At 38.7% G+C, this 20,523-nt stretch overlaps 1 long non-coding RNA gene across 1 annotated transcript; it reads left to right on the top strand.

Moving 5' to 3' along the window:
• Nucleotides 1-396: 396 nt before the first annotated feature.
• LOC125316242 lies at nucleotides 397-19,471 on the top strand. Its single transcript, XR_007199546.1, has 3 exons — nucleotides 397-408; nucleotides 18,965-19,109; nucleotides 19,193-19,471. It is a non-coding gene; the product is annotated as an uncharacterized LOC125316242 (long non-coding RNA).
• The last annotated feature ends 1,052 nt before the right edge of the window (nucleotides 19,472-20,523 follow it).

Genomic DNA, 20,523 nt, shown 5'->3' with positions numbered 1-20,523 from the left:
CAATTAGAAGCCCTATCCAGTTCATGGTGGCTAGATAGCGGAGCAACTAATCATGTTGCGTTTACCACACAGGGATTCAAAAATCCGAGGAAGCTAAATCAGGATAAGTTAAAGTTTACTATAAGAGACAACAAAAAATCAGACGTTGAGTTCGTGGGAGATGTTATCGTGATTTTAGACTTTAGTTTTGAATTGCTGTTAAAAAATACTTTTTATGTACCATCTTCTTGACTGAACTTAGTTTATGTATCATGTTTGGATATGTATGGCTACTCATTTGAAATAAAGAACAATACTATTTCTTTATTTTTTAATTCAAATAAGGTTGCGTGCTGTAATATGTCTAATGGATTGTACATATTATGCTTATCTCCCAATGATATATATGTCGCTTATATTGCTGAACAGGTTTTTTTTTTCCCTAAAAGGTCTCTACCTGCTTTACGCATAAATGTCTTGATCACATCTTTAAGGAAAGAGTGAAAAGGCAACATCCCGCCTACTCTTGAAAGTGACCTAGAAACTTGTGTAGACTGTCGTAGGGGAAAGATTACTAGGATAAAGAAGAAATCAGTAATCCGAAGTTTTGAAGTGTTGGAGGTCATTCATACCGATATTAGTGGACCTTATACGTCAACCTTATGTATAAATTTTTATTTCATTACATTTATTTTTTACTATTCCCGATATGGTTATGTATACTTGATTAAAGAAAAGTTTGAGTTTCTTGACAAGTTTAAGATTTTTTGGATTGAAGTTGAGATATAGCTAGGAAAATTCATAAAGGTTGTCAAATCGGATCAAGGTGTCGAGTATTGTGTAAACATGGCGATGCTGGATAGCTTAAAGGGCTATTTACTAAGTACTTGGAGGATTTTGGGATAGTAACTTAGTTTATTATGCTTGGGAGTCCCGAGCAAAATAGTGTGGCCGAAAGGCGCAATCGCATCCTTATAGAAATGCTGAGGAGCATGATTAGTAGGACTAATTTACCTATTTATTTGGAAGTGAAGCATTAAAAACAGCTATGTACATTTTAAATTATGTACCATTCAAAGTTGTTCCGTTGACTCCTTTTGAGTTATGGATTGGATGTAAACTTAGCTTGAACCATCTCAAGATTTGGGGATGCCCCGTAGAAATAAAGTTGTATAATCCAACCTTGAGTAAGTTGGACTCCAAAACTACTTGGTGTTATTTTGTGTGTTATTCGGATCATTCAAAGGGATATAGATTTTATAATACTAATAGAGGAGCAAGAATTGTGAAATCACAAACAGCAAAATATCAAGGGTTTGTTGTGGCCGAAAAGGGTAGTTACTCACGGACTAGTGAGGATAACAATATGGTGGATACTACCGTATCTTCTTCTCTCCTTATACAGAGGACAATGGAGCATCCCACACCACACATTGAGCTTGTTGAGCTCTAGGATCTCGTTGTGGAGATGGTTCCTGAAGAAGTTCCTTAAGCCTTTTAGGTGCGGGATGAGGTTGTAGCAACTCCATCTAGGAAATCTATTAGGAAAAGACAATCAGCTATCTTGCCGGACTATATAGTTTTGTCCTCAATCCAATATGTGGATAGATGCTATGAAAGATGATATGCAGTATATGAAACATAATGTTGTCTGGAAACTTATTGAATTGCTTGAAGGTCATAGGCCCATCGGCTGCAAATGGTTATACAAGACTAAAAGGGATTTTGAAGGAAAGATTGAGAAATTTAAAGCCGGACGGGTAGCCAAGGGTCTCAGAGAGAAGTAGTAGACTACGAACCTACATTTTCACCGATCTCTTATTAGGATTCTTTTAGAGTGGTCATGGCATTAGTAGCTCATTTTGATTTGGAGTTGCATCGGATGTATGTTAAGACTATTTTTTTTTATTTAATGGAGACCTTGATGAAGAAGTCTATATGGTGCAACTCGAAGGTATTGCAATAGATTTGCGCTTGTGTGTAAATTGAAGAAGGCGGCTTATGGTCTCAAACAAGCTTTCAGATAATGATACTTGCATTTTCATATTGTTCTTACTTCATTTGGTTTTGTTGAGAACAAAGTGGATCAATGTATATACCGAAAGGTCAGTGGGAGGAAATTTATTTTGATCATACTTTATGTAAACGATATTCTGCTATCAAATAGTAATCTTGGATTACTGCATGTGACAAAGCGGATGTTATCAAAGAACTTTAACATGAAGGACCTTGGTATAGCATCTTTTGTCCTTGGCATTGAGATCCATAAGAATTGTTCTCGATGTATGTTGGATTTATCATAGAGGGCATATGTTGATTATGTTCTGGAAAGATTCGGTATGCGGGATTGCAACCCATAAATTGCTTTTGTCACTAAAGGTGATAAACCGAGTCTATCATAGTGTCCTTGTCTAGATGTTGAGAAAGCCCAAATGAATATTGTACCGGACCCGATATTTCTTTTTACAACAGGCCTACTTGACGGATATCAGTGCAATCCAAGACATGATCACTAGGTTGTTGCCATAAATATTTTAAGGTACTTAAAGAAGACAAAGGATTATATGCTGGTTTACAAACATGTTCAAGACCTGCGATTAGTTGGGCATTAGGATGCTAACTTTGTTGGCTATCGGGATGACATGAGGTCGATAACTGGATATATCTTTATGTTTGCATGAGGTGCAATATCATGGAAAAGCAAGAAGTAGAAATCTATTTCATCCTCTACCATGCAAGTGGAGTTTGTAACATGCTTTACGATCGCAACTTAGACAATCTGGCTTCAAAATCTTATTAGGGAGTTGACCGTATTTGACTTTGTGGATAAAACCATAAGGTTTATACGATATGTGTAAGATCCAATTGTGATAACAACACTGTAGTGTTGTTCATCAACAATAATAGAAGTCTCGAGGGGTCCGAGCATTTGGTGGTCAAGTTTTTTACTATAAAGGAGGCAATTCAAAATGGTAATGTTGTAGCAGAGCATGTTTCTACAGATGATATGTTTGCTGATTCAATAACTAAAGGCCTTTGCTCTTGTGAAAGACATGTCATTAGCATGGGCTTAGGGGCATCATTGGATGCTGTTAATTAGTGAGAGCTGTTTAGGTTTTGCTCTAATAAACTTGACATCCGTATTTGTTAGAATTATGTAATGTTTGATATGTATCAATTCTTTTGCATTCAATAAAGTATTTGTGAACATATTGTTATCAAGTTAAATACATACATCTTTAAAAATCTTAAGGCATTGTGTGAATCTTTAGTAAAGGCTGGGGGCATTAAGTTAGTAGCCTTATGGATATGTCTCGTTGCACATAAAGTGCAGTTAGCTATAAAGATAAGACATATGTAGGTTCAATGGAACCATTAGGATGCACTTTGATGGCATATCGGGCTTTGTGACACATAATGAGAGAGAATAAAGTATCACTCTTCCGTGAGGTCTTATCCATTTGTCACACTACCATATTAAATCCATATCGGTAGAGTTAAAGACATTTGTGACCATAGAAGGCTCTGTGTCTATTGATGCTCACAAGACCAACATACAGTTATGTATAGTACAATTTCAATTAATATAGTCAAAGTGAGAAAATATTAGAATTATCCTAATGTGATCTACATTAATTGAAATTAATTTATAGATTGGTCTATTATAGTATGATACATATTCTTAATTAGTTATAATATAAGCTGGCTAGTATGGGCCTAATTAGGCCTAACCAGTGATGAGAAAGTCCGCGTCGAAACCTTTATAAAAGGCACAAGTTCCCCCTCTAGCCATTTGTCTAAAAAAATTTAGAAACACTTTTTCGTTGGGATAACGGTTGTCTCGTCGGCCAGCGATAATACAAAGGGAATAGAGGGTGAAGCTTGTTCCGAGAATCGTCATCGTTTTGCTTCGAGTCGTGATGGATTCCAAACCAGGTTTGTGCCGATCCTCTTTCCTCAATTCATGTATTGTGTTTCTCATTCTGGTTATGGCGATCCGGGCATGCCACATTTGGTGGCCTTACAAACATGTCCATATCCAGTAATCCACCAAACATGAAACGTGATATAGAGAAACCCGAGAGTGGGCTTAATAGTCGAAGCGTCTTGTCCATAATCTCAAGTGGTGGAGCTTAATTTGTCATCATCTTCCATCTATATAAAGTCACCGTCCCTTCTATGAAATCCACGAGCGGTTAGGTTGAGGATGGTCACGGCGTAGGGTCCTACAAAGAGAGAGGGAGAAGGGGTTCCATTCTTCATTTTTAAAAAGTTCCTTTGGCTTCGCTGGTTTCGCTCATGGCGCTCTCCTCTTTCCCCGATGGTTCTTTTTCTTCTTCTTGAAGTGGTGTGTTTCGTTTAAGGAGTAAGAGAAAGAGAGGAAGACAGGTTTCTTCAGTTAATCCATAGGACGCGTTAGGATTTAATTAGCTGTCGATTCATTCATCCAAATACCGAGCGAGAACGCGCAGGGAAGCTCCATAGATGAGTGAATGAAACGGTAGTCTTGTTGGATCTCAAGCTTACCCATGCTTGGACCGAAGGGAGCTACCTTTGCTCCGTCCTCTCTCTTCTTCTTTATCACATCATTGGGAAAAGTACACTAGAAGTGTCATAACTTATGTACGGCGTTCACTTGAGTGCCATAACTTTCAAAACGTTCACTTAAGTGCCATAACTTTCAAAAATCGTTCACTTGAGTGCTACAGTAACTTTTCCGGCATGCCACGTCAACTTTCTGGTGTGCCACGTCATCTTTCCGGCGTCTACAGTAACTTTCCCGGTGTGCTACAGTAACTTTTCCGGTGTCTACAGTAACTTTCCCGGCTGCCACGTCAGTTTTTCCGGCTGCCACGTCAACATGGCACTCAAGTGAACCATTTTTAAAAGTTATGGCACTTAAGTGAACGTTTTGAAAGTTATGGCACTTAAGTGAACGCCGAACAAAAATTATGGCACTTCTAGTGTACTTTTTCCCACATCATTCGTCTGGAAATTCTGTTTAATGTTTCTTGCGCTTTGTTTTCGGTGAAACACCATCTTTTTCCAATTTTAAGCTCTTCTGGAAAGCTCATTCCAGGGGTCTTGAAGCTCTGTATTCATCATCTTTTTTCCAGTTCTTGCTGGTTAATAGCGACAGGTCCATCAACTGATGAGTATTATATTCGCCACTCTTTACTCGAATCTTCGTGACCTGTCACGTATCTAATGTGTTTAGGAAGCATAGTATGTGTTTGTTTCTAACTATTGTGATTAATTGAGTATGCTAGAGGTCCTACTCCCTAATAAATGAGTTGAAAGAGATAACTAGACGGGATAAATTTTCTGAGAACTTCATTCAAACAACTAATAAGCCAAGTATTCGGATGTTGATTTTTTTTGCTTGTGTCAGCTCACCTATGGAGCATGCCGTTTTTGGCAAATTGATATATTATATGACTAGGCATGTCGATCGAGATGTTCTTTCCCAATTAGAAAATCATTATACTGTCTATTGACGAGGTCATATCCTGAATATCTTCATTGCTTGGTTATGTTTCGTTTGTGGGGTAGCAGAAGTCTACGGCAGTCATCATCTCAGATGCTATAAATGTCTAACACCGCTAGTTATCATCGGAAGAAATTTGGGTCTGCTTTTAGTATGTGCTGGCTATTGGGAAATTATATTAGATTTGAAGGAAACAAAATTGCTATGTGTTGTTGAACAAACTTTGCGAAATAATTTGAGGATATCCTACAAATATATCGTTACGCTTTATATATTTTATCTGTCAAATGATTATATTTTGATAGAAGCAGATTTCATGGACAGAGGCAGATTCAATCGAGTTATTTGTGGCGAGATATATATTCTGATCATCGAACAATCCTCATTGTTGTTTTAAACTTATTCTTAATTGTCTATTAGGTTAAATATCGCTCGCTAACGGTCAATAATCTAGTTTGGTACTTCGTTCCTAAGTTATATTGATTAACTAGCAATCTACAAGATATTCTCATAACTTTCCATACGAGAAATCTTAATTGATTGGCAATTGCCTTATAGATAATTTCCTTTATTAGAGGCTTGATTTATAGATTCAAGAATTTGATTGTATGGGCAAACTAATCCTCTCAAATCTCCGATGTCTTCAATCTCAGTGGCTACGTGATTCTTATCCATCAATCTGTCAATGACTAGTTTGAAGATTGATTTTTATCCAGCCAGTAGGCTGCTAGTGTGTGAGAGCGGACGTAGGCTTTATCAAAATCTGAACCACTATAATCTGTCATGCATTGTCTTCTATTCTCTTACTCGCATCTATTTATTGTTTGATAAAAGCTATGACGCCCTGGAAATTCTTTGACTGTAAAATGCTGGAATTCAATAAAAGGATGAAAATTGAATTTCGATCTGTACAAAATTTCGGATCGTAAGGACGTAAGGAACGAATTTTAGACAATTCCCGAAATGTCGATTGGTTTAGATTAGGTTTTGAAAATCTTATAAATGGACTAAACATGTCCTTTTGTGTTTAATGGTAGAAAAAATCATATCAATGCCGTGTGCCAAATTCTTGCCCTATTCGTTTGTTAATCATTGAGCCAATCCCTTATAGGTCCGTCTAACATTGTAACATGCTTTCTAAGGATCTACTTCTGCCAACCAGAATTTCAAAAGTGAAAAAAAAAAATCAAAAGCTTAACAAAACTCTCTGAATCAAAATTCATAATATGGTCATACGCTCAAAATTCGAGAGCACAAAAAACTCAACCAAGTTCAGAAAATATCAAGAAAATCATTTTTCTTGAAAAAAAAAAGCTAGCACGGGAATCCATTGCCAAAAGTGCGCAAGCTGCGTTGTCCAAGACAAATAATTAAACCAACAGCCATTGATCCTCTAGGGGGAAATATGAGAAAGACTTTATCACTTGGTCAATCCCAAGATAGGTTATCGATTCGTATTTGGTTGGAATTTCTTAAGTATTCGGTGGGCTATGCAAAACATTGGAGGTACTTCTTTTGTTCATCAAATGGCCAGGTTTTCTCTTGGGGCCCTTTGCCATATTATCTGGACAGAGAGAAATCATATTTGTTTCAGGAATAAGCCATTGTTCGTGCCAGCCATCCTTAAACACTTGACAAAGGTCGTCGGAGACAAAGGACTTACCTTTGCTCGGGTTGAAGACATTCCCCGGAATAGACGAATATAGAGGAATTGGGATATCTCGCCCACGATTTTTGAAGACTCTACCTTGCCCTAACTGCTGTTCCTTCGGTTTTATTGCTGTTTGATGCAAGCTTAGCTGACTGGGTTCCTTTATTGGGTTGGCGTCTTTTACATTCTGCCCGCTCAGATTTAGCGACACTTTGGCCGCTGTTTTGGCCTTTTAGCCTAAGTATGCTTGCTATTTTTGTATTTTGTTCAGCCGGTACACCTTTTGCACCCGCTATGACACTTCCTTGTGTCATTTGGGGTACGAGGTTTTTGTGTGCGGCATTCTCTTTGTAATTAGCGCTGTGGAAAGTTATATACATATTTACCTTTACCAAAAAAAAAAAAAACATTTTTTGATGAACGGACTTGAATCCATAATCCGGAGTCTCACGTTCACTCCTTTGCAAAAGTATTTATTTAGAATCACTTATCTAGGTAGCACATTATTTAGAGTCAGTTATATTATGATTTCCTTTTTCCCATCAATTTTTTAAAAAGAATAAAATACTTGAGTGGTATTAGCTTACTGCCAGCCTATTGCACAGGAGAAAGTAGTGGAACTATTAAATCCATAGTGCTATATACATAAAAATATAAGACATCAAATATGTTTGGCATTCAAAACAAATGCACAGGAGAAAGTGACTGTTTAAAGATAATAAACCAAACATAGCGACATGAATTTTATCAGTTTTTGCTCTCAAAGGACAATTTGCATAGACGTCCATACTTCTTAACTGTTCCAGGCCTCACATTCTTTGCTGTTCCTCATACTGATCATCCAGGCCTTGGTCCAGAGAAGTCGAAGAATCATATACTTTGATGATGACTCGCATTGAATGGAAAATAAGTTAAAGATGCAAATTCTGGATTTACTGTAAATTACCAACATCACGAGGTGTATTGTTTAACAATATCAAAATAATCTAAAAGAATGAAAAGATTTCAACATATTCAAATGAAAATTAATGGTCCTATCAAATCTCGAATGTATCGTTCCATCACATCTGGGAAAACTTATGGCTTTTGTACAATCCATGCAAAACCATCATGAATAGGAATTACAGTAAATTACCAACACCGACTGCGTTTCCTGTGCATGCAACCTCAATGGGAAGGTCTTTGAGCTACACACTGATGATATCGGCCCCATCCCGATGGAAGTAAATTGTCACATAGAAAAACAATGAGGGGATACATATTGTCACATAGTCATGCACATTTTGAGGTAGATGAGCGAGACAATCATCCCGTCGATGCTGCTTAGTAGCAACCACAACCACCCATCCTTATTAAGGAAAAATTTAGGGACAAGTATGAGGACTGCCTTTACAATGTGAAATTTGATATCAAGAGGAATTTTTCGTTGGATAAGGTGACCATGACCTTCTCAAAATTGCGAGAGTTGTAGAGGAGGATAGTGTCAAAGCCACAGGCCCATTGGAGTAAGTGGATCCCACTCGCACAAATGAGCACGTCGCAAACGAGCAGGGTCTGGTATCCAGCCACACACCCTTTGCGGTGCTTTGTACATTGACTTGGATAGTGTGATGGTTATACTACATAGGGATGCCGTCACCCTCCTTGATGTTGGCGTCCTCGCCAAAAATTTGCGAAGGGGACTGCCCTCCCACTCACCAACATCAAGGAGGCTGTTGGAATCCCTATGGTGTACAATCATGACATTGTCCAAGTCAATACGCAAGGCACTGCATAGAGCATGTAGCGGGATCTCCTCCACCCAACCCCGCCTGTTCGCCACATGCTCATTTACGGTAGTGTTATCCAATTACTCCAACAGGCCTGTGGCTTTGACACTATTCTCCTCGACATCCTCTAATGGAAAGCTACTCTTTTACTTTAGTTTACTCCAATAATTTAGTTGCCAATTTCTTTGCTCAAATGGAATAGCTATTTTAAATGGTGTGATCCAATCAATGGTTAAATATCTACGTGCCCCATGATAGTTCATGTGGGGATAGCTTTTGTCATCTAGTTAGGCACCATGAGGCACCACAATATCCATGAATCAGATGAAGATGTGCACCTTACTCTCCATAAACCATGCTAGACGTTGTGAAGCAGAAAGAATTTTGGGGCAATAAGTGCTCTTTAACTAGCAATGAGCACATAATATTTAATTTACATCTCCGCTTACTATTAGGTGTTTCAATCTTTCGTTGATAACTGATGCCAATGTTAGCCACCCTCCTTTTTTGGCATCGTCATGGATTTGTTGCATATTATTATTGTGGAATTTGATCATGATCCCCAATATGAATCTTGATACAGGACTCTCCAAAATCTCCCGAACGATATGAATGTTCTCGGAATGTAGTAACAAGCATAATGGCCACATGCTACTATTTGCCGAGCTAGGGAGATGAGAGACATTCTTTGCTTTCAATTTCTTGGAAATTTTTTAGATAGAATGTGCTGAAGCTGCATGTTCCCTTAACATGCTAAATTGGCTTCTTAAAGCAATTTATCCTATAGAGACTTCACACATTTATTGCCGTGACCTATAAATGAATTATCTTTCTTTGTCTGATGATGTGTCTACATCATTCAATGCTTTCGGGAGTGTTCACTTGCTAATACTTTTAGCTTGCATCCGAAATGTTTTGCCGGGATAGGTGGCAGTAATCTATCACTAGTAGTCCAGGATGAACTATTGGGTGTCGATTGTCGCAACCTTCCCAAGGGTGAACCATCCAAAGGAGGGCTACTGTATTACTAAGCCAAAAAACTTAGCTCAAACTTTTCCAAGCTCATGCCAACTCATAAATTTCGTGTCAATTAACATGTAAAAGTTGATTCAATTAGTAATTGCCACTAATCAATTTTTGATGGGTCAATTAGACACTTGAGTAAAGTATGGGAGAGTATTTTATTTCCATGAGCCAAAGATTAAATGGGTTGGGGAACTTGATTATACTAGCTATTCAACTAGTGCCCTTTCAATATCGAAACTTGATATTTTTTTCTTTTTTGGGTGTATTAAAGCATAAGCATGCTAAAAGGAAAAAGAACAATCAATGTATTAAAAATGCGCAATCAAATAAAATCGAAATGTAAATGCGCAAGAGACTATGCGAATTCTAATCTAGGAAAATTTTTATTGTAAGCCTAAAAAGTTCATTAAAATTCCTGTACTATGCCAATTCTAATCTAGGAAAACCTAGAACTAATTATAAGCTAAAATTAACACTCAAAATCTAGTAAAACTAATCAGAACCAAATTTCTAAATTTGTTGGAATTTTTTCTATTGTTTTATTAATGGAAAATGATCCGGATTAGGTCAAGAGGCCCGACCCACACCGCAAGGATCCGACCCGGACCCTAAGGGTCTAGGTTGATCTAAAGCCCAGACCGTCCTTAAGAGCCAATCCGAAAATTGACTACTCGAGCCCTAATTTTGCTCAACCCATTAGACTATCTAGCCACCCTAAGCCCAAATCTTTATTCTTACCCAACCCAATTCTCGGCTTGTCTTTTATTTCACTTTTTTTTTATATTTTTTTCCCATTTCTTTTTTTCTTTAGATTTTCTATTTTCTATTTCTATTTATTATTTTTATTTTTTTGTTCCCGAGTCCTCTCTTCTTGAAACCTCACCATCAAAGTCTTTGGCCACCATTCTCAGTTGTCGCTACCTGCCCCCAACTTCCGCCAATCCTCAATGCTGATCTCACCTTTGTCGTCAGCCAGTCACGGACGTTATCGGACCATTCGTCAGAAACCAAATTGAAACTCCAAATACCATTATTTTATTCTCCAGCCTCCGCGTTGCCGCATTTCTCAACTCAAAATCAGAATCTAACTCTACATATACAGACATATGAACAAGGAATAGAGAACTAACTGTGAGCTATCATCATCAAATGAGCATCAGTTTCAACTCGAATATTCCTCCATGGCCAAAGTCAAAACCAAATATCATGTTACGAAGCCAAAGAAGAGTCACGAAATAGACTTGATTTCAAAATCAACGAAGTAAATGCCGATCAATCTTAGATTTAAACATCACAAAGATCAGATTGAATGTTCTCTTGGACAATTCATATAGTTACTATGTGCTTAGAACATAAGCACTCAGATTCAGACTCAATGCAGTTCTTAGCATGAACTTGATATAGGAAGCTATAAATCAACATCATTCATCACAAATTAGCCTCGGAATCGTAAGGTTTGTTCAACATTTCATCGAATGCATCCAAGACTACCAATGAGCATGAGGAGAAGAAATTTACCCGGTTCGGCGCTGCGGAAACATCATGGGAATCGATAATGACCAGGACGAAAGTGTTAGGACTGCCTCAATGAGCGGGACTCCTTTCCATTTTTCTCTCTTTTCTCAATCTTATATCTAAACATCGTCAAAAGGCCGATTACACAAATATCAGATTCAATGTTCTCTTAGACAAAATCATGAAACAGTTATTATGCGCTTATAAAATAAGCACTCATATTCAGATTCAATGTAGTTCTTAGCCTAAACTTGACATAGCCTCGGAATCTTAATATTCGTTCAACATTCATCGAATGCATCCAAGACTATCAACGAGCATGACGAGAAGAAATTTACCCGGTTCGGCGCGGAGGAAACGCCATGGGAATCGACAACGCCCGGGATGAAGGCGTCGGGACTGCCTCGACGAGCGGATCTCGTTTCTATTTTTCTCCTTTTCTCCCTCGTTTTATCTCTCTCTGTGAATTTGCCTCTTTTTTCCAGGGAGTGAAATCTTTCAGAACCTCCAACTAATCTGATCTCCCTCTTTCTCTTTCTGTTATATTCCCTGATCTTATATCCTCAAAACCGATTCTGTTAGCAACCTTCTAAAAGTTATGGCCAGTTTTTCTTCCGTCCCCAGCGGTAACGTAATATCTGGTAGGTCCTTGAATCTCTTAATGGCTGGTTTGTTTACTTTTGAATTCATAACAAATTTATGAATTCTTAAATTTTGAGAAAGTAAAAATACAATATGCGATTAAGGAAAACTTAAGTCTTATTTATTGTTTTCTTGGCAAACAAATTGCCTCGGACAACCTTAATATCTAGAAAGATAAGGCTAGGAGTCTGTGTATCTAGGCCAATAGGGGCGCTTAGTCTCTTCAGGTATTCACGCTAGACAAATGAAATTCCTATCATGATGGCTTTTATGGACTGTGAAAAATGAAACCGTAAGTTTTCTTCGATTTGATAAAACAAGACATTCAAGATTTGATAGAACTAAAGATTCCAATCTAATTATGGTGTTTAGGACGTAGATTTTTTAGAAGCCATACAGCTTCATGATCAAGTTCAGATTATGTGAGCTATTGTTTGCTAGAAACGGGAAGCACCCCTGTTTTTATAACTTGCCTTCTCTCAAGCACCCATTTTTAATAACTTGTCTTGTGCCGTGCGATCTTTACTCAGGCCATAAAGCTGTTGAGCGCTTCATTGCACTCCAAAACGGTTCTCACAAACCGATTCAACAGGGGAAGATCTCAAGTGAAATGCTATTCTTCAATTCAAAAACTCTCCGTTCGTATTGGCTTGCTGGGGTAGTTTGCTCTTGCTACTTTGTGAAATGCTGATGAAACTATTCAATCCGCGATGTGAAATTAGTCTCTACTACATGTTAGCTTGCTAAGAAAACAAGTTCTTGAATGTGTATATGCTTGTAATGTCGGGATGAATGTGTTTTATGTGAACTGATCCATGTGGTTCAAGCAATCAATATATTTACTATGAACTGACCATCGATAAATTTACTATGAACTGATCGGGAGTCGTTAGGCTCCCCGAACCCAAAGGATAAAAGGATGGCGTGGGTCTCACTCGCTCTGAACTATTTTCAATGATCGAGCCAAGCATTAGGCCTTACTCTTCTTCCTTTTTCTCGACGCTTTCATCAGGATGAAAGAGGACGCCGATATTGTCGGTCCCCGAGATGCGTCGGAGAAGAACATCTCTCCGGGTTATGTGCCACCGTTTCATTGGCTCACCGGAACCGGATAAAGTTTCAGGGCATTGGTCCAGTTCCCAATTCGGGAACCGTCCTCTCATTCCTAACTATTGGGAACCGATCACCCTTGTATATATGCATATTCCCAGGTCTACCTGCGATCAAGTCACGTCGAATATTTGTCAGGAGAAGACCCCATTGCGAAAACTTCCTCGAGAAGGTGCTACAGGTAAAAACTTCTCCCCGAAGTACCTGTGTTAATAATTTCCTCGGACCCAAAAGGAAGAAAGCTGGTGCCTTTTCCAAAAGCCCCGGGCCCCGGCCTTGTCCCAAACTCCACTATAAGAAAGGCAAAGCTCTCCGTCTGTTGACCATGACCCGTGAAGGAAGCAGCTCTTGCACTTGTAGGGTCGAAGCCACAATTGAGAAGCCCAGTTTGTCGATTTTCTCCTGGTTAGTGCGAAACTGAAGTAGACTTGCTCTCGCCTTTTCGTTACTCGCATCATTGTAGAGCAAGGGTTCGTATTTTCCCCAACAGGAGTCGGTTGTATCACGGACATGTTGGTTCGTGAAACTCTTGCGCATCTGCTTATCCAACAAAAGAGACAAATCTTTGAGTATTTCTTGATTTTCTCTCGGTTTCTGTGGACACCGCCTCCCGATTGCTTGATTTGATAGTTTTTTTATGGTCTGGTACGATCGACATCGATCAAAGCTTTAGAGGGGTGACTGCCAAATAGATGCATGATGGTCTGGGTAACTCCGGTGCCTGCAAGGCCTAGTCCCAGCCATGAGAACCTGTAGACATTTTTCATTTGATGAGATGTGAGAAGCTGATATTACAACAGTATAACATTACAAACTCAAGCGCAAGTGTTATAAAATGGCAAAAAACAACCAAGCACGTTGAGATTTAATTTGGCTTTTATCTCAGTAACATAGGAAGGAAGGCTATTTTTCAGATTGGTCTAATTCTCTTGACAGGTCAAGAACAAAAACAGCCATGGCAGCGACTAAGATGAGCTTGAAGCTTCTTGTTGACCGGAGAAGCCACACGGTTCTTTTTGCTGAAGCTGGAAAGGACTTTGTGGATTTCCTTTTCCATTGTTTGGCTTTACCAGTTGGAACTGTTATTAGTTTCCTCACCGGTGGAGGCCCAACTGCTAGCATAGGCAACGTCTACAAGAGTATTGAGAATCTCAGTGAAATATATTTAAAAACTAACCAGAAAGAGACTCTGTTGAGGCCCAAGTTACCGAGCAGTGGTCCAGAGCTTCCCTTGTTATTACCCGAAGCTTCAGCTTCCGCGTCAACTGACTACTACGGGTGCCCTTCAAGATGTAGTTACAATGTCACTAATGCCCCCACGGCAAAATGCCCATATTGCCGTAACAATATGAGTACCAAACTTTCATGGGTTGTTGGGCCAGCTGTGTCATCCTCGTCCCGAGACATCCGGCGGTGAGGGTGGTTATGTGAAAGGGGTTGTGACATACATGGTGATGGATGATCTGGTCGTGAAGCCTATGTCCACCATTTCTTGTGTTACTCTCATCAACAAGTTCAATGTGCAGGAACTTGGGGATCTTGAAGAGAAGGTGGTAGATTTTGGGATGGATGAGGTTAGGCCTGCAACCCCTTTCTAATATCCTATATCTTTTTTTTTTTTTTTTCGTTTCCAGGCTTAAAATTATTAGTTGCTTTTTCGTCATGCTCCAGGACATATTAAGCCTTTTATTCATGTAGATGTTAGTGAAAATTGAAGGATCATTGAATAACACGTAGGAGCGATGTTAGTGAAAATTGGAGGATCATTGAATAACACATAGAAGTGATGTTGTTAGTTAGAGCATTTCTAATGATAGTTAAGAGATTTCAGTGAGCCATTGCTGGGATATGGATGGTAGTAGTGTCGCCATTGACTATATGTCAGATTTATGCATTCCAACTTGCGCTACAAGTCTCTCTTCTGTTACGGCCGCGCTGCTGACATTGCAAAAGGTTTAGTGATATCCTACCCCGACACAAAAAAGGGCTTGGGTTTAGAAAAGGAACAAGATCCATTGTTGGGTAAAATCACATATTCATGACAAGGATGATAATTCATAGTTAAGGAGTAGTGTGCATCAGCACTTTTTCTAAACAAATCTTCACGACTTGTTAGTTTCTTAGTTAAAGATAACTGATAAGGTCTGGATTGTTACTAAATCGAATTTGAGGACTTAATTCTCTATGATATTTTAGCACCATGACAATTCATTACCCATGGCTGCGAAATGTTCAGTGAAAGCTTCTGATTCTCTTGTTATCTGGTTTGTAGGCCATAAAGCTGTTGGATGCTTCTTTGCACTCCAAGAAGGTGTTCACAGACATATTCTTCAGTGAGAAGGAAGCATCTGCATGATGATCCATTTCAAGATAACTGCGTCTGCTGTTTCTCTATGGCTTTATCTATTTTATTTCCATTTGAGTGGTATTTCGGGGAGTCCACTGATTCCAGTTGTAGTAGTATGGTCGTGAATTACGCTTTTTCTTTCAGTTGTTATCAGTGTGTGGTGCTGTGGTTTATGAGAATGTCATCTTTAGATGTGTCTATCCTTGTCAAGCTGCGATGGTTGTGTTTCATAGGTTGCACAAATTTGAGAAATCAATGGTCGGTTTAATCCATTCTGAAATCTGACCCAAAAAAAGAAGAAAAAACTCCGTTCTGTAAGGATCAAAGCGTTCTGTAATGCAGCGGCAATATCACTTGGGTCTTTCTTTGACTGTGATGAATCCTCCAGCCGCATTCTTCCTCATCAGTAAACTACAGAAAGTAAAATTTAAATCGACTGTTTACGTGCGAGCTTTACCTTTCGTGGTCATTTTAGAAGAACAAATCTCTAATTCTTATGCGATATTTGGTATTTTTTTTTTTGGTAATTAATCCCTGAACGATAGACAAAAATAATATATTCATGGTAATTAAATTGATGTGTGTGTGTGTGTTCTAAGTAGATACATGATCAAAGATCTGTGGCACGTAAAAATTCTATTTTGTTCTCAAATAGCTTTTTATGAGCTTTAGTTTTATTACATGGTACTTGTCATCTTTAAGAAGAGAATTACACAATGAGCTTCATCGATAGTGATAAGAATCATCGTGGTTTTATTACTATAACTAATTATCAACAAAATAATAAAGTAAATGAAATCGCATCACTTATAGCTGTTGAACTAAGGGCTACGATTTTTACCCACAAAAAAAAAAAAAAAAAAACAAAAACAAGAAGCTAAGGGTCACGATAAATTCTCAGGTCATAAATTCTAATAATCACAAAAGTTTCATAAAAGGAAAAAATCTAGTTTTTTTTTTTCTGGTTGAAAGGAAAAAATCTAGTTAAAAATTCCCTTTTCGCTCATTTCTAAAAATAAATGTATGAGAATTTATAGTCGTATATATATTCCCAAATGAGAATTTTTAATTCCTACAAAAAAGTTTATAAAAGAAAACATAAGTGCTTACATTGCGCACAAAAATAAAAGTTCAGAAATAATTTTTCATAGCTGTTGATTTTAGGACTATGATAAGTTGTGAGAATTTTTAACCATTGCAAAAAGTTTATATAAGAGAAAAGTGGGTTTATAAGTTTGTGTTACCTTATCACGCATTTCTAAAATTACAATTTTAGTGGCGTGCATGGAAAGGCGGGTTTAAAATTTTAAATTATATTTTAATATTTTTTTAGATTGAATTGACCGTTGTATAATAAATTTAAGATTTTTTTTTAATAATTTTATTGATAACTGATACTTTCCATTACCGACAAAGTTCTTGCTCTGTCCCACCAGCAAAGCAAGAAGGTGACACGAAGCTATCCCATCCCTTTTAGCATGTCTTCAAGCTATGGTACTAATTTTCAATTGACCTTCGAAGTTCTACAGCTTTAGTGCATGTACTAAACAAAAAAGTTACAATACTTCGTGGCACTATTAAAGCACATCATAACTACACTGTACAACCGCATCTATACTATATGGACTATAACTTGTTCCACTCGCCCGTTGGTTCTTTTAACTTGTTTTTATAGGATGAATCCTCTCACTTATGAATATTTATAATTAAGACCTCATATCACTAATTCAATTAATTCGACAATAATTTGAATAATAATAATGTGGCAACTATCATGAAATTTTTCAAGATTACTTGACACAACTTCTTAGCAACTACTGTAATTATGAAAATGAGTGCCTCTCATGAAAATCCTTTAATATAAAGTCTTTGCATCTCTTAAAAGATTTTTTTCGAAAGCCGAACCAAACGCACCCGAACGACCCGGCTGGTAAAAAATTCCTCAAGCGGCGCCTACCCCATGGTGCTACAGCTGAAAACTTCGCCACCTTCTCATGAAAACTCTCTAACGGAAAGTCTTTGCATCTCCTTAAAGATTTTTCTACAAAGCCGAACGAATTGCAACCGAAAGACTTGACTGGTAAAAACTTCCTCAAGAAGTCCCTACCCCACGAGAAAATATTCAGTGGTTGTTGAAGTCCACGTCAACATCACATGTGGCATAGAAGAGCATATCTGGACCACTGAAAACTCGACACGTGGCTGGGAGGAGAGAGAAACGAAAAAGAAAATATTAACCGCTCAAAATTTCCTCTCTCCTCTGCTACGCCCATGATGTTCTGCATATTCTCCTGCAACACTCAAACATTAAATGCCTTCCCTCCCACCTCTCTCTCCTCTTTTCAAATTTGTTCCTCCTTTTTCTCCTCGCACGAACGACAATCCAATCGCTGGCCTTTGGTTCCCACTTCAGTTTCTTCTCCTTGTGCACGGGAACGCCGGTCCAACAGATTCGAGACCTCTCACGCCAAACCCAGGTTCGCTCATTTCGCTTCCTTCTCGCGTTCTCCTTCTCGTTGCGCTTCTTAAGCGAATGGTGATTTCGTGTTCGGTCGTTTCAATGTTGTGTTTGACTGAAGGTTCGCTGGCCTCTAGTTCTTGCTTCAGTTCCTTCTCACGAACGCCGGTGCTTGCGAACGCCGGTTCTCGCTTCTGTGCTCGCGAACGCCGGTCCAACAGATTGGAGAACTCTCGCGCCAAACCCAGGTTCGCTAACTTCGCTTCCTTCTTGCGTTCTCCTTCTCGCCGCGCTTCTTAAGCAAATGGTGATTTCGTGTTCGGTTGTTTCAATGCTGTCTTTGACTAAATACCATTGCTCGAGTAATGAATTTTTGCCCGATGTTGCTTGCGCATAGTTTGCAAAAGTTGGGAATTGTTACATGGGAAGGAGATGAGTTCTTTGACTTTTCTAGAACAGATGGGTCTTGCGGCATTTGGAAACCACATTAATCGTGTCACTTTTGGGAATTGGTAGTTTCGTTGCTATTTTTTTTGAGAAGGGGGAACTACAAACCGATGCGGTGCGTTACGCTTTTACGCATAGCCGATCTTGGGTCATTCCGCTTCGGTCTTCTTTATTGCCGCTGACCATGAAGTCACTATAAAACGTTGAGGTCATTGCTGTAATACTGATTTAGAACCGATGATTGCTTTAACTATAAAACTGTAGATTGCTGCAACTCGTCTTAGCTTAACCTTTTCTTTTGCTTCAGTTTGTGAAAGGCGATAACGTTGAGGTCATTGTTGTAATACTGATTTAGAAGCGCGTGATCAACCTTTGATGTTTAGCTGCATCTCCGTATGTTTGTTCTTGTGAGCATGGTATTGAAGTAACCGAATTAAAGTTTACACTTCCTCCTATTTGCTTAACCTATTGAATTAGAATGTTGTGCTTGATTATCTAATCTAAATTTGATTATATGATATTATTGTTTCAGTATGACATCTCGAGGATCTTCAAATTGGTCGGTTGATTTTCCATCTAAGATATGTCCATGTCCTCAAGGGAAACTATGCACGGTTAAAAAAGTACAAAAGAATCCGATTAATCGAGGAAGATCATATTATGCCTCGACTTGTAATGTAAGTGTATCAATTTACTATATTGTGCACATAGTGACATATGTAATACTTGATATTGCTTACCTTAGGTTTTTTTTGTTTAGACAGATAATTGTCGGGGGTTTGTGCAATGGGTTGAAGATTATATTGAGGAATACAGGATGTATTCACCTAAAAATGTGGACGCAGTCATTTCTCGAGTGGCATCAAGCCAAAATGAAGAATGGACAATCATGAAAGGAGAATTGAAGGAAGTTAGAGGAAAAATAGGCTTTATTATGCCACTACTAATAATATATGGAGTCGTCATATCTTTCCTTCTTGGAATTGTGATTTCTATGTTACTATATAGGTAATTATAGCGATCAATCTTGATGGTTATGTAAAACTTGCTTTACTGTGATTTTAAAGAAACTTAGAGGATAATGAATTGTCTTTCTTAAGATTGTTGACAGGTCTTTAGGCAGCCCATGCTCCAGCTTTTCGTCCACTGCTTGTCGTTTATACTCCTGAATCTCTATACTGCTGTTACTTGTGTTTTTACCCCTGCTGATCTCCCATCTGCCGAAGACCAAATTTCTTCCGCCAAACTCTATACTGGAAGCCGCTTATTTCTTGCATTGTGGGCTGGTAGTACCGAGGATCCTTTTTTACTATTCTTGCACCAAGCTGAAGTCTACCGATGCTTTGGGTTTTTTCCATACATGCCTTCCCGATTGGAGCTTACATTGGTCATGGGGATGTCCATCCGGGACTTTGCTACTTCTACTATGTTTTATTTGCTTTGAGGATGCTGCTTCTCCTTTCACGTCTATTTTAATCTGCTGCTCTCGGTTTCTGGGGACTGGTTTTCCGTCCACTTATACTTCTGACCCTCTTATCTACCTTGTTCTTTGCCTTTTGAATGACATGTTGATCCCGTTATGCTGCTTTAGTGCGGCTGTTGGTTCACTTCTGTCACGCCCTGCTGCATCGAAAACACTTTTGCTGCTGCTCGGGTTTAAGCTTCAACTCGATTTCTTCTCGTTGGACTGCATTTGCCGCTGTCCTTTCTTGGACTCCATGCGTTATTGGGGCTCTCAACCTGGTTTTTGCCTTGAAGCTCCAAGTGCTGATCAACGCTTCTTGTTGCTTCTCCTGGACTTCTTTCTCTTCTCTATTGTCCTTCTTTTTGTTGCTTTGGAGTCTCTTGCTCCTTTTGTTTTTACCTTTCCTCCTTTTTTTCTGTTGCCTCTTTGCTTTGTTTCTCCATTTTTCCTTCGGTGTGGGCTTGGTTCCTTTTGCTGTTGCGGTTGTCCCCTTGCTGTCAACTTTCTACTTTTTGTTGTCCTCTGCTACCCCGGAGTGCTCGTTCTTCCTTTCCTTCTGCTGGCTTCTTCTCTACCTTTTTTACGCCGTCTAGGTCACGTGCTGCTGTCATTGGTGATGATCCTTT

The sequence above is a fragment of the Rhodamnia argentea genome, chromosome 8 (genome assembly GCF_020921035.1).
Source record: "Rhodamnia argentea isolate NSW1041297 chromosome 8, ASM2092103v1, whole genome shotgun sequence".
Lineage (NCBI taxonomy): Eukaryota > Viridiplantae > Streptophyta > Magnoliopsida > Myrtales > Myrtaceae > Rhodamnia > Rhodamnia argentea.
Note: the sequence above shows the minus strand (reverse complement) of the source record. Positions and strands in the feature narration are given on the sequence as shown.